Below are 13,752 nucleotides of genomic sequence, written 5' to 3'. Positions count from 1 at the left end.
CTGCTATTTTGCAAGTTCTCCCACTTGGAAATCATGGAGGGGTCTGAAATTGTCATCGTAGGTGCATGTCCACTGTGAGAGACATAATAATAAAAAAAAAATCCAGAAATCACAATTTATGATTTTTTAACTATATATTTGTATGATACAGCTGCAAATAAGTATTTGAACACCTGTCTATCAGCTAGAATTCTGACCCTCAAAGACCTGTTAGTCTGCCTTTAAAATGTCCACCTCCACTCCATTTATTATCCTAAATTAGATGCACCTGTTTGAGGTCATTAGCTGCATAAAGACACCTGTCCACCCCATACAATCAGTAAGAATCCAACTACTAACATGGCCAAGACCAAAGAGCTGTCCAAAGACACTAGAGACAAAATTGTACACCTCCACAAGGCTGGAAAGGGCTATGGGGAAATTGCCAAGCAGCTTGGTGAAAAAAGGTCCACTGTTGGAGCAATCATTAGAAAATGGAAGAAGCTAAACATGACTGTCAATCTCCCTTGGACTGGGGCTCCATGCAAAATCTCACCTCGTGGGGTCTCAATGATCCTAAGAAAGGTGAGAAATCAGCCCAGGACTACACGGGAGGAGCTGGTCAATGACCTGAAAAGAGCTGGGACCACCGTTTCCAAGGTTACTGTTGGTAATACACTAAGACGTCATGGTTTGAAATCATGCATGGCACGGAAGGTTCCCCTGCTTAAACCAGCCCATGTCAAGGCCCGTCTTAAGTTTGCCAATGACCATTTGGATGATCCAGAGGAGTCATGGGAGAAAGTCATGTGGTCAGATGAGACCAAAATAGAACTTTTTGGTCATAATTCCACTAACCGTGTTTGGAGGAAGAAGAATGATGAGTACCATCCCAAGAACACCACCCCTACTGTGAAGCATGGGGGTGGTAGCATCATGCTTTGGGGGTGTTTTTCTGCACATGGGACAGGGCGACTGCACTGTATTAAGGAGAGGATGACCGGGGCCATGTATTGCGAGATTTTGGGCAACAACCTCCTTCCCTCAGTTAGAGCTTTGAAGATGGATCGAGGCTGGGTCTTCCAACATGACAATGACCCGAAGCACACAGCCAGGATAACCAAGGAGTGGCTCTGTAAGAAGCATATCAAGGTTCTGGCGTGGCCTAGCCAGTCTCCAGACCTAAACCCAATAGAGAATCTTTGGAGGGAGCTCAAACTCTGTGTTTCTCAGCGACAGCCCAGAAACCTGACTGATCTAGAGAAGATCTGTGTGGAGGAGTGGGCCAAAATCCCTCCTCCAGTGTGTGCAAACCTGGTGAAAAACTACAAGAAACGTTTGACCGCTGTAATTGCAAACAAAGGCTACTGTACCAAATATTAACATTGATTTTCTCAGGTGTTCAAATACTTATTTGCAGCTGTATCATACAAATAAATAGTTAAAAAAATCATACATTGTGATTTCTGGATTTTTTTTTTTATTATGTCTCTCACAGTGGACATGCACCTACGATAACAATTTCAGACCCCTCCATGATTTCCAAGTGGGAGAACTTGCAAAATAGCAGGGTGTTCAAATACTTATTTTCCTCACTGTATATATATATATTATTAATAAAGGGCCCAGAGGTCCCCAGGGCCCCGGATGGCAACCCCCCTTTTTTTTGTAATTATTATTATTTTTTATTATTATTTATATATATATATATATTTATTAATGGGCTCAAAGGTCCACCCCTTTTTTTTTATAAATGTTTATTTTTTTATTTTTGTTTATATATTATTATTTATTATTATTTATTTATTTTTTATTAAAGGATCCAGAGGCCCCCAGGGCCCTAGAATGGCAACCCCCCTTTTTTAAAAAAAATTAAATATATATCTTTTTTTGTAAAGCGTCCCCCCCCCCCCCCCCCCCCCGCTTCTCAATACGCGGCAGCCCCCGTTTTAGAGAGCGATCTTCTCCGCCGCTTCCGGGTATGTTCTTCGGGACTGGGCGTTCCTTCTTGATTGACAGTCTTCCGAAGTTCGCATACATCGCGTCACGAGTAGCCAAAAGAAGCTGAACGTCGGTGCGGCTCTATACAGCGCCTGCGCACCGACGTTCGGCTACTTTCAGAAAATCGCGACACGATGTATGCGACCGTCGGAAGCCTGTCAATCAAATAGGAACGCCCAGTCCCGAAGATCATACCCGGAAGCGGCGGAGAAGATCGCTCTCTAAAACGGTAAGTACGGCTTCAATTTAAAAAAAAAACACCCGATTCCCCTTGCCAAACGAGCCTCAATCTAATGTTAAAAATGTACTTTTTGGGTGAACCTCCACTTTAAACTGCAGCAATGAAAGCTGAGATCTCCTGCCCTGCCACACAAGCACATACATTTAGGCAGGATCTTGTCTGCAGAAAGCTGGTGTTCCATAGCACATTTCTTTTAAAATATTTTATTTTCAAAAGGTATACAACACATTGTAAAATGTAACATTTTTTATAAATGAATAAATAACAAATAACAATGCATAAATGAATACATATTTGAACCTGGAGGATGAGAACTTGATAGGAGGTATGCCTTTACAACCCCTTTAAGCTGACCGCATTGCACTCTGGTTTCATACACTGAATATTAAGGTAGACATTTATCCCTGATGGTAAGATCTTTGATTCTGGCTATAGTTTTAAATAGGGACCATCTAAATCCCAATTTAATTCTCTTTAGACCTCCCTGTACCCAGAGGGGTCTCTTCTATTATCTTTGATGCCCATGGGATTACAAAGACGTCTTTCCTGGATGGTATATAACTATTCTTAATTTTTACCTAATGGCCCAGATTCAGGTACATTTGCGCTCTATTTGCAGAGGCGCAGGGCAACGATTTTGCCCTGCGCCCCCGCAAATATTTTGCGCTGCCCTCGATTCACGGAGCAGTAGCTCCGTAAATTGCGAGGGCGCGCCGGCAAAATTGCCCTGCGTAAGCGCGCGCAATGTAAATGATCCCGCCGGGGGCAGGAATCATTTAAATTAGGGGCGCTCCTGCGCCGAGCGTAGAGCGCATACTACGTCGGGAAACTTTCCCGACGTGCATTGCGGCAAATGACGTCGCAAGGACGTCATTTTCTTCAAAGTGAACGTGAATGGCGTCCAGCGCCATTCACGAATCACTTACGCAAACGACGTAGATTTCAAATTTCGCGACCGGGGACGACGGGTATCCTTAGCATTGGCTGCGCCTGCTATTAGCAGGAGCAGCCTTACGCTAAGCACGCCGTACGGAAACGACGTAACTTGCGTACGCAGGGCCCGCGCAACAATTGTGAATCGGTGTTAGTATGCAATTTGCATACTATATGCTGATCAAAATGGGAGCGCCCCCTAGCGGTCAACGCAAGAATGCAGCCTAAAATCAGCGTGGCATAAGAGCCGCCTTATGCCACGCAGATTTTAGGCTGCAGTCGGCGTTACAATGTTCCTGAATCAGGAGCATTCGTAACGCCGGAGCAAGTAAGCAATTGCGCTGCATAACCTATGGTTACACAGGCGCAATTGCTTCTTGAATCTGGGCCAATATATATAAGTGTAGCGCCCTGCTCCCAAATGACTGGACGCTATGTTAAATTTAGTGGGTGTCTGAGCTGATAATATGGCTCAGACTGTATGATTTATACTAAATTAGCCTCTCTCCTGGCAGTGGCTGTGCCTGATAGCATTTTCCCACCGTTGCCTGTAGGTGACGATACCCACACAGGCCAGTGTTGTAACACGGGCAAGCCATAGATCATTGAGTATCTTTTCTCAGGAACAGCCCAGTGGGAGTGGTGCCCCCACTTTGCATGCCAGGAAGGGATACCTAAGGGGAAGACGCCATTTTTTGGGGTCCTTCGCCTCGTGGCCCTCCTGGAACAAGGTATGTGTTGCGTGATTTCCAGCCCCGGGACCACGTTGGCCCGAGTTTGCATCTCTATCAATAGGCCCAGTTATGCTGACTGGGGCCTACGAGTCAAGAGGGATCTCAAGCTGTCCATCTAAGCCAGTGGTTCTCAACCTTTCTAGTGCCGTGACCCCTTGATAAAATTTCCCAAATTGTGGGTACCCCAACAGTAAAATTATTTTCGGAGCGTGGGTTGTCCGCACCCAAGGCAAGGCAATAGGATGAGAGGCAGTGCTGGCGGGGAGTTGGGATGAGTGGCAGTGCTGGTGGGGAGTTGGGATGAGTGGCAGTGCTGGCGGGGAGTTGGGATGAGTGGCAGTGCTGGTGGGGAGTTGGGATGAGTGGCAGTGCTGGCAGGGAGTTGGGACGAGTGGCAGTGCTGGCAGGGAGTTGGGACGAGTGGCAGTGCTGGCAGGGAGTTGGGATGAGTGGCAGTGATGGCGGGGAGTTCTGATCAGCCGACTTAGGTGCTCTTGATCAAGGTCATCTGCTGATCTGAAAACTGTAGTGGGGACTTTTAATGGCAACTATAATCACAGGTTGTGTTACTTACTGTGTCTCCGACTTTGTGGTATCTCGTAGCAGTGACACCTATGCCAAAATCAGGAGATAGGGTCTCCAGCTCCTCCCATTTCACATTCCTCACCAGTCAGCTGACATCTAGTTTCTGTTCCCCAGCCAATGCCGTGAACTGAATGGGCGGCTGTGAAGAGGCTGAGTGGGCGGCCGCGGGCCCCAGGAACAGCCCTGCTGGACAGCCACAGGCTCCAGGGACAGCCCTGCTGGGTGACCGCAAAAAGGCTGGGAGAGCGATGCAGGCTTCAGGAACAGCCCAGGATTCGGTGACCCCTGGCAAATCCCCATTCGACCCCCAAGGGGGTCCCGACCCCCAGGTTGAGAACCACTGATCTAAGCGAAGGAAGCTATTCTTAATAAAGGAAACCAGGGGAGGACCTGCCCTGGAGGAGACCAAGCAGGAGGCTTATGTCTCAGGATAGGCCTGGTGACCTTATTAAGGAAGGATCCACGACTCAAGTTGTCCTACAGTTCGCCGGGTCGGCCTAAAGGTTCTTTAACTGTACGGCTAGAAGTTCGGGTATTACATCCTGTGGCAGAGGATTCCGGACTGTTCAATTTGTTTCCAATCAGTCTGTGGCAGAGACTGTTATTGAACTGGTTCGTGCTTCATCCTGGCTGCTAGGCTAGGTGAGAGGGGTCTATCCGGGTGAGCAATACCCACTCAGGAGGGAGTGGTGCAGGGCCGGACTGGCCTACCGGGATAGCGGGAAAATTCCCGGTAGGCCGCTTGCTTTTGCCTGCTGTATTTATATGCCTGTCAATCATCAATCAAACACAATCAGCGGCGGGCCGTAGCTGCGGCCGCCATCGCCGCCGCCGCGGCCGCCGCTCTTTTCAATTGTGTCGGCTGCATTGAGTTCCCTGGGGCTGCTTTTGCATAGCTTCAGAGTAACACTGGCTGCAGTGGTTAAAAGCAGCCGTGGGCCGGCGCCGGGTTGCGGCCGCCATACTCGCCACCGCACTTCCCTTACCTAGCTAATCAGTGAGCAGCATCACTGATCATGTGTCCAAGGGGAGGAGCCGAGCAGGAGAAACAAACGTCGGGACATGTTCCATCGTCCCGCGCGGCGCCAGGACAGCCCACAATGTCTGCAGGGTCACGAGTGAGGGCCGGGGAGAGAGCCGCAGAGGAGAACTGAAGGCTGGAGCACAAGGTGAAGAAATAGACATGCTCTATGTTTCTGTATAAAAAGTTCTCCATCACCTGATCCCACCCAGTGCCCCCCCCCCTGTACTCCCCTCCCTCATCCCAGTGTCCCCCCTGTGATCTCCTCCCTCATCCCAGTGTCCCCCCTGTACTCCCCTCCCCCATCCCAGTGTCCCCCCTGTACTCCCCTCCCCCATCCCAGTGTCCCCCCTGTACTCCCCTCCCCCATCCCAGTGTCCCCCTGTACTCCCCTCCCTCATCACAGTGTCCCCCCTGTACGCCCCTCCCCCCTCCCAGTGTCCCCCCTGTGATCTCCTCCCCCATCCCAGTGTCCCCCCTGTACTCCCCTCCCTCATCCCAGTGTCCCCCTGTGCTCCCACCCCAGTGTCCCCCCCTGTACTCCCCTCCCCCATCCCAGTGTCCCCCCTGTACTCCCCTCCCTCATCCCAGTGTCCCCCCTGTGCTCCCATCCCAGTGTCCCCCCACCCTGTACTCCCCTCCCCTATCCCAGTGTCCCCCCCTGTACTCCCCTCCCCCATCCCAGTGTCCCCCCTGTACTCCCCTCCCTCATCACAGTGTCCCCCTGTACTCCCCTCCCCCTCCCAGTGTCCCCCCTGTACTCCCCTCCCCCTCCCAGTGTCCCCCCTGTACTCCCCTCCCTCATCCCAGTGTCCCCCCGTACTCCCCTCCCTCATCCCAGTGTCCCCCCTGTGATCTCCTCCCCCATCCCAGTGTCCCCCCTGTACTGCCCTCCCTCATTCCAGTGTCCCCCCTGTGATCTCCTCCCACATCCCAGTGTCCCCCCTGTACTCCCCTCCCTCATCCCAGTGTCCCCCCTGTGATCTCCTCCCCCATCCCAGTGTCCCCCCTGTGATCTCCTCCCCCATCCCAGTGTCCCCCTTGTGATCTCCTCCCCCATCCCAGTGTCCCCCCCCGTGCTCGCCTCCCCCATCCCAGTGTCCCCCCTCCCTCATCCCAGTGTCCCCCCCCCGTACTCCCCTCCCCTAGCCCAGTGTCCCCCCCCGTACTCCCCTCCCCTATCCCAGTGTCCCCCCTGTGCTCCCATCCCAGTGCCCCCCCCTCCGTACTCCCCTCCCCCATCCCAGTGTCCCCCTGTGCTCCCATCCCAGTGTCCCATATCTGCACCCCCCTTCTCTCTCAGTCACTTACCTTTGCTGCCCTTGCAATAAAATTGAAATCTGCATAATAATCTCAGAGAGGACGGGGGGAGGGGCATGTGACTTAGGCTACTTTCACACTGGGGCGTTGCGCCGTCGGCAGTAAAGTGTCGCTATTTTAGCAGCGCTTTACTGTAGTTTTTGCGGCGCTATTCGGCCGCTAGCAGGGCGCCTCAAAGACTTTTTTGAGCGTCCTGCCAGCACAATGCTAGCGGTCCAAAAGGATAAAAAAAAAAACGCCCGCAGCAGTGCTTTGCTGGCGGTTCAGCGCCGCTGCCCATTTCAATGGGCAGGGGCGCTTTAGAAGCAGTGTATACACTGTTCCTACAGGGCCTCAAAGATGCAGCTAGCTGGACTTTTTTGCGCATCCTGCCAGCGCACCGCTCCAGTGTGAAAGCTTTCGCATTGGAGTGAGAAAAGAGGCTCTTTCAGGGCATTTTGCAGGCGCTATTTTGTAGCGCTTGCAAAGTACCTCAGTGTGAAAGTAGTCTAAGACCCCTTTCACACTGAGGCGCTTTGCAGGCGCTATAACGCAAAAAATAGCGTCTGCAGAGCGCCCTGAAAGAGTGGATACATTCACTCCAGTGTGAAAGCCCAAGTGCTTTCACACTGGAGCGGTGCGCTGGCAGGACATTAAAAAATTTCCTGCAAGCAGCATCTTTGAGGCGCTGAAGGAGCGGCTCCTAAAGCGCCCCTGCCCATTGAAATCAAAGCGGCGCTTTGCGGCCATTAAAAGCACCCCGCTATCGGCTGAATAATGCCGCTAAAAATAGCGGCGCTTTACTGCCGATGCCCCCACCGCCCCAGTGTGAAAGAGGCCTTAAAGTCATCGTCATGTGCGATTGTGCGTGTGTGCTAAGCAGACAGAGCCGCTGGTGATCCTACTCCCTCTCTCCCTCTGTACAGTGTCAGAGGCACTGGCGCAGCATTGGCAGAGGACTGTATCCATTACAAGGAAACATCCCCTGCACTGCTGCGTGTCCCTGACCATCACAGTGCCAGTGAGTGTGACCTGTATGTGTACCACTGCGTGCAGTCACTGTCTCTGATGTTCCATTCCACTCTGCCTTTCTGCCCAGTGCTGTGCCCATGATACACCGCATGATTCCTCTGCATTTAGCTATGAATAAGCACTGTATGAGAGTGTGAAACGCGTTAGCCCTTTTCCTGATTTTTTTGCTGTGACATATCCATGTTGTGACCAGTTTTTATTAAAAAGGAACACATTTTTGTTTTTGGAGTGCGGCCGTCCCGGTTCTTCTATATACATTTTTGCTTCCTCTGCATTTATGGGTGCTGATATTACCGCATTTATGGGTGCTGATATTACCGCATTTATGGGTGCTGATATTACCGCATTTAAGGGTGCTGATATTACTGCATTTATGGGTGCTGATATTACCGCATTTAAGGGTGCTGATATTACCGCATTTATGGGTGCTGATATTACCGCATTTATGGGTGCTGATATTACCGCATTTATGGGTGCTGATATTACCGCATTTATGGGTGCTGATATTACCGCATTTAAGGGTGCTGATATTACCGCATTTATGGGTGCTGATATTACCGCATTTATGGGTGCTGATATTACCGCATTTATGGGTGCTGATATTGCCACATTTATGGGTGCTGATATTACCGCATTTATGGGTGCTGATATTACCGCATTTATGGGTGCTGATATTACTGCATTTAAGGGTGCTGATATTGCTGCATTTATGGGTGCTGATATTGCCACATTTATGGGTGCTGATATTGCGGCATTTATGGGTGCTGATATTGCGGCATTTATGGGTGCTGATATTGCGGCATTTAAGGGTGCTGATATTATCGCATTTATGGGTGCTGATATTGCCACATTTATGGGTGCTGATATTGCGGCATTTAAGGGTGCTGATATTATAGCATTTATGGGTGCTGATATTGCCACATTTATGGGTGCTGATTTTGCCACATTCATGGGTGCTGATTTTGCCACATTCATGGGTGCTGATATTATCGCATTTATGGGTGCTGATATTGCCACATTTATGGGTGCTGATATTGCCACATTTATGGGTGCTGATATTGCCGCATTTATGGGTGCTGGTTAGGTCATATTTATGGGTGATGATAAGGCCGCAATTATGGGTGCTGATATTACTGCAATTTTGGGTATTTTTTTTTGTTATGGTTATCTGAAAGATGGGTTTCAAATGTTTTGACAGGGGCGCAGTTTCAGTAGAAACGCCTCTGCTCTCGCCGTTGCACCCTCTCTCTCTCTCTCACCGTTGCACCCTCTCTCTCTCTCTCTCTCACCGTTGCACCCTCTCTCTCTCTCACCGTTGCATCCTCTCTCTTTTTCTCTCTCTCTCTCTCTCTCTCTCTCACCATTGCAACCTCTCTCACTGTTGCAACCTCTCTCTCTCTCACTGTTGCAACCTCTCTCTCTCTCTTGCCGTTGCACTCTCTCGCCGTTGCACCCCCTCTCTCTCTCACCGTTGCACCCTTTTTCCCCAGTGATCTGTATCATGTACCCTTCCCCCTTCATCCTTCTACCTTCTTCACAAGTTTTCAGCAAAAGAATAAAACCTGACAGTTAGAGGTTTTACATCTTGGGTGGACATTGGAGTTCTTTCAGACTTTCTTCCCCTAGACGACAAATGTGAGGTACCGTGCAAGGCCAAAAACTAAGCGTGAGACGTCCGGCCGCTGTGGGAGAGACCTGTCAATGTGGGCCAGTCTGGATGAAGTTCAGGGCCAAATTTTTGTCCCAGTCCAGCCCTGTGGGTCACCCTTTGATCCGGTTCCCAGGGGCCTTTATGGAGCGGCTTTCCCCCTTTATGGTGAGATTTTGGGGTGGGACTGGGTATGGCCCATGGAATGGATGCTTGCTTTTATATGAAATGTATTGATTATAACCACATTGTAAAATAATACTAATCATTTTCTTTCTATTTATAGTCATGTGACAAAAATCCATATGTACCATCCAACAAATTTATATTTGTGTAAAGCTCCTGAGGAAGCCGATAGTACGAAAAAAAAATGCGAAACATGTAGAGCCTCTATACATTATACTGTTTTATTGGCAACAATAGAATGTAAAATATGAGTTATTGCATGGTTGTCACTAGGGTTGTCCCAATACCGACACTAGTATCGGTATCGGGACCGATACCAAGCATTTCCCCGAGTACTTGTACTCGGGGAAAATGCTCCGATACTTTACCCGATACCTGACTTTCCCTGTATCCATCTCCAGTTCCCCCATCCGTTCTGCTCTCTCCCTCCATGCTCCGTGTCCCCCCCTCCGTGCCGCTGCCCGTCTGCTCTCTCCCTCCATGCTCCGTGTCTCCCCTCCGTTCCGCTGCCCGTCTGCTCTCTTCCTCCATGCTCCTGTGTCCCCCCTCCGTGCCGCTGCCCGTCTGTTTACTCCATCCGTGCGTGCCGCAGCTGTCCTCCGTTCTGTTCTCCCCCTCCGTGCCGTGCCGCAGCTGTCCTCCGTTCTGCTCTCCCCCCTCCATGTTCCGTGTCCCCCCTCCGTGCTCTGTGTCCCCCTTCATGTCCTCCTCCACCCCCTCTGTCAGGATGGAGAGCGGCGGTAGGAGCCGCTAAACCCGGCTCCTACCTTTTCTGAATGAACAGAGTCAGTGATCACTGACTCTGTCCATTCATATAACTGAGCATCGTAACCTGTGTTTACAATGCTTCAGTTTATGAATGGAGAGGAGCCGCTGTCTCCTGTCCATTCATTTCCAGTGCAGCTGAGAAAGGGACTGGGGAATCTGTGTCATTGGTCCCTTTCTTTGTCTCAAAGGGGAGATGTCAGAGGTCTGTTAAGACCCCTGATATCTCATCAAAGCCCCCCAACAGGGCTAAGAAAGAAAAAATAGCAATAAATAATAAAAATAATTAATTGTAAAAAATAATACATATTAAAATAAAAATCACACTGACACATCCATCCCCCCTCAAGAAAGCATTGTATAAAAAACAAAAAATAGTGAAAAATTGGAATTGTAAAATAAAATAAAAACACTGACACATGACATTAAAAAAAAAGTTTCGGTATTCGGTATCAGCGAGTACTTGAAAAAAAGTATCGGTACTTGTACTCGGTCTTAAAAAACTGGTATAGAGAAAACCCTAGTTATCACAACATAATTTATTCTATAACCATGACTGGTAATCAGTTACACATACGGTACCATCAAAGTCCACTTTAGCATCCCTCCAATTCCCTATACACTTACTGGGCCAGATTCATGTAGATCAGCGGATCTTTAGATCCACTCGATCTACGTGTTTTACGATACGCCGGTGCAATTTAGCGAGGCTAGTGCAGTATTCATCAAGCACTTACCTCGAAAATTGCATCGTCGGATCGTAACTCCCCCGGCGGAATGCAAATTCCACGGCTAGGGGGAGTGTACAATTTAAATCAGGCGCGTTCTCGCGCCGATTTAACTGCGCATGTGCCGCCGGCGAAATTTCCCAGTGCGCATGCTCCAAATGACGTCGCTAGGACGTCATTGTTAGCGGCGGGTACGTCAATTGCGGCCATCCGTATTCCCGATCGACTTACGCAAACGACGTAAAAATTTGAATCTCTGCGCGGGAACGACGGCCATACTTAACATTAGCTACCCCTCATATAGCAGGGGTAGCTATCCGCCGGAAAAAGCCGAACACAAACGACGTTAAAAAAAGCGACGGGCGGGCGTACGGACTTGAATCGGCGGTTCTACTCATTTGCATATCCGACGCGTAAAAAAAAGCGACGACACCTAGCGGCCGGCGGTAGATTGCAGCCTGAGATTCGACTGGTGTAAGTCACTTACACCAGTCGGATCTAAGGGAGATCTATGGGGAACTGATTCTATGAATCAGCCTCATAGATCCGACCGTCGGCTCTCACAGATACGACGGCGGATCTCAGAGATACGACGGCGGATCAGGAGATCCGCCGTCGTATCTCTTGATGAATCTGCCCCACTGATGTCATTTCAGGCAAAGCAAACTAAACAGACGTATTGCTCAGTATTTATACTCAGAAGATCTGAAGACGAAAGCTTACAAAGTAGAACTCCATACCTGGTCACCTGTACAGGTGTGTAAGAAGAAGAGGATTCCTGAGCCTCACGAGCGACGTGGCGCCTCCAACAGAAGGATTGGTGCTGCGTCCCTCCAGAAGGGAAATTCTGTCCTTGTTGGGAAAACACAAACTGCCTGCCCAGCAGTGAGGGGTGGGGGAGCTGGAAGCGGCCAGACTGCATTTACTTTGGACGAAAAAAACAAAAAAAACATATAAAGCGCCATCGTCATACAGATTCACAAGGACTTGGAACACAAGTATGCTGTGGGTTGGACGTATATTCTGTGTCCTGCTTTGACCCTTTGACTGGCCTTCACCCAGCACTTCCGTGTTCATGCTGAGGGGTTTTCATTGCTTTTAGTGACTTTACAGGGGGGCTTAGTGGTTAGCAATTCTGCCCTGCAGCACTGGGGTCCCCTAGTTCAAGTCCTGGTCAGGACACTTTCTGCTTAAACATTTGCATGCATGCTTTGTGCGGGTTTCCTCCACGTTCCAGAGCCGTGCTGGAATGTTAGTTGGGTGCTTTCCAAAAATTGGCCCTTGTGTGTGAGACCTTAGATTGTAAACTCCCTGAGCGGAATGATCTGAATACTATATTTCAATTATAAGCATTATATAAATACCTATATTAATAAATACATAAAATAAAAATCAAAGCTTCAGCTGAATGCAAAAAAAAAACATGTTTGACATTTAGGGCCAGATTCTCGTAGAACCGGCGTATCTCTGCGGCGGCGTAACGCATGTCATTTACGTTACGCCGCCGCAAGTTTTACGGGCAAGTGCTTGATTCACAAAGCACTTGCCTGTAAAGTTGCGGAGGCGTAGCGTAAATCACCCGGCGCAAGCCCGCCTAATTCAAATTAGGCGGGTAGGGGGCGTTTAGCATTTAAATTAAGCGTGTTCCCGCGCCGAACGTACTGCGCATGCGCCGTCCGAAAAATATCCCATGGTGCATTGCTCGAAATGACATCGCAAGGACGTCATTGGTTTCGACGTGAACGTAAATGGCGTCCAGCCCCATTCACGGACGACTTACGCAAACAACGTAAATATTCAAACATACATGTATTGAGCCCTGACATGTCCTTTTACACTCCTATGTATAGGGCCATGACAGGTCCTCTTTATACTTCTATATACATGTATAGTGCAATGACAGGTCCTCTTTATACCTCTATACTGTATACATGTATAGTGCAATGACAGGTCCACTTTAGTTATCATGATATAAAATAATGGATGTGGGGGCATTTTTGTGAGCGTGATTTTTTTTTTTGGGGGGGGGGGGGGGCAGCATTTTATTCTCGGTACCAGGCAGCACAATGTCTTGGGCCGGCACTGCTGGTGGTAAGACTGCATTCAAACAGGAAACTGTTGACCAGAACCTGAAATACGCCACCTTCCCTTAATTTGTCATATCAATCTCCATTCATTGGGGTTCATATCAAGTTTCTGAATATGTGAACTTTGGGGCCAACCAGGAACTTCATTGAGCAGTCCCTGGCCGCTGAATTGGGCATTCCTCTCGTTCCCTTGGTGATGCAGTCGATGGCTCTACCTTCACCTCTACCTTCAAGGTAAGATCCAAACACAAACGGAAGATCAGCCCGAACGTCGTCCCAACTCCCCACCTACCCCTTACTACAGACACAGGGCCGCCATCAGGGGGGTACAGGCAGTACACCTGTAAGGGACCCGGATGGCAACCCCCTTTTTTTTTTGTAGGGGTCCGGAGGTTCCCAGGGGCCTGGAGGCCCACAGGGCCCCAGATGGCAACCCCCCTTTTTTTTATTTATTTTTTATTAAAAAAAATATATATTTTTTTAATATATTTTTATTTTATTTTTTATTAAAGG

General features: G+C 49.2%; 1 protein-coding gene across 2 annotated transcripts in view; it reads right to left on the bottom strand.

The window, feature by feature from the left end:
* The window catches only part of LOC120928091 (retinol dehydrogenase 7-like), a 33,686-nt gene extending 21,641 nt beyond the window's left edge, over nt 1-12,045 (bottom strand). The window contains exons 1-2 of one of the 2 annotated variants that reach the window (XM_040339186.1): nt 11,893-12,045; nt 3,698-3,702 (exon numbers count right to left, since the gene is read on the bottom strand). The gene's annotated coding sequence lies outside the window, so the exon portion shown is untranslated. The remainder of the gene's footprint in view (nt 1-3,697; nt 3,703-11,892) is intronic. The other variant, XM_040339187.1, reaches the window with a different exon arrangement.
* Between the last annotated feature and the right edge of the window lie 1,707 nt (nt 12,046-13,752).

Source organism: Rana temporaria, chromosome 2 (assembly GCF_905171775.1).
Source record: "Rana temporaria chromosome 2, aRanTem1.1, whole genome shotgun sequence".
Taxonomy (NCBI): Eukaryota; Metazoa; Chordata; class Amphibia; order Anura; family Ranidae; genus Rana; species Rana temporaria.
Note: the sequence above shows the minus strand (reverse complement) of the source record. Positions and strands in the feature narration are given on the sequence as shown.